Source organism: Pygoscelis adeliae, unplaced genomic scaffold (genome assembly GCF_000699105.1).
Source record: "Pygoscelis adeliae isolate BGI_AS28 unplaced genomic scaffold, ASM69910v1 Scaffold414, whole genome shotgun sequence".
Taxonomy (NCBI): Eukaryota; Metazoa; Chordata; class Aves; order Sphenisciformes; family Spheniscidae; genus Pygoscelis; species Pygoscelis adeliae.
Genome location: NW_008824673.1, coordinates 736,038 through 737,169, shown reverse-complemented (window position 1 = coordinate 737,169; position 1,132 = coordinate 736,038). Strand labels below are relative to the sequence as shown.

At 55.0% G+C, this 1,132-nt stretch overlaps 1 non-coding gene across 1 annotated transcript; it reads right to left on the bottom strand.

Moving 5' to 3' along the window:
• Window positions 1-72: 72 nt before the first annotated feature.
• TRNAM-CAU lies at window positions 73-145 on the bottom strand. Its single transcript has one exon. It is a non-coding gene; the product is annotated as a tRNA-Met (tRNA).
• Between the last annotated feature and the right edge of the window lie 987 nt (window positions 146-1,132).

Genomic DNA, 1,132 nt, shown 5'->3' with positions numbered 1-1,132 from the left:
CTCCCTCCCCTGCCCAGGCAGCTCCTGCCCGCCCGCCCGCGGGAGGGGGGAGGAAAAGGAGGAAACCACTGCTGCCCCGTGTGAGGATCGAACTCACGACCTTCAGATTATGAGACTGACGCGCTACCTACTGCGCTAACGAGGCTCCTCGGAGAGTGCTCCCCCGCGCTGCGGCCTTCTGCCGGCCCCCCCCCCTGCTTCCCCCCTCGCTCCATCGGGACCTCCCCGGTGCTATTCCTGGGGGTGCTGCCTGAGAAACCTTGCTTCTCTGCAAATGACTCCTTTTCTGCAGGAGAGGTCTGTTTGTTTTTTTTTTTTTCCAAATTCATTCATTCCCCATGCTTTTCTGCAAGACAGACCTGACATTTTTTTTGCAAATGGCTCCTCTTTCCCATGCCGTGCTGCAAAACTGCTGCATTTCTGAAAGAGTCCTTCAGGGCTTCTCAAAGTCCTCATCCAGCCCCGCCGGGCGGGAATGGACTGCGAGGGCTGCATTGGCAACGCGCTCGCACGGAAATCAAGTTGTTTCCACATCGTTTACAAAAATTAAAGCCAACCTCCTTTGCCTCTCTGCTGGGAAGAGTCGCTGTTCGACTGGGATTTCTGCAGTGAAATGAACTCTGTGCATTCACTGAAGTGCTCAGCAGAAACGGGTGCCCTGCGGTGCCGGCAGAAGTGCTGCCCTGAATCCTAATCATCAGGCCTCACCCTCAGTGAGGGTCTCAAGGCAGCGGTCACCATGACAATCAAGCTACAGATACCTAAATTGGAAGAAGAAGGGAAAACAGACATTTAATTGATGCAGAAAGTCTCCGAACCTCGCCCACAAGAATCACTGTAGGGAGGCTGTTCGCCTGCAGAGCGAGCAACTGGCAGAAGATGAAGGAGGAACAGACCTCAGTCCCACCAGACAAGCAGAGATGTTTGGGTTGTGTTGGACAGCCCGAGGGTGTTGCCGAGGGTCTAGCGGGCAGCTCTTCTTGTCACTGGGACAATACCCTGATTTCCAAGGATCCGGCTGGCCGTGCATTCGGGACGATCAGATGATGAGTCCATGCTGCGAGGCCTGTGGTATGAACACAGCCTATGCTACAACCACGGGATGAGTAAACGCAAGGCTTCTTGCAGCCTG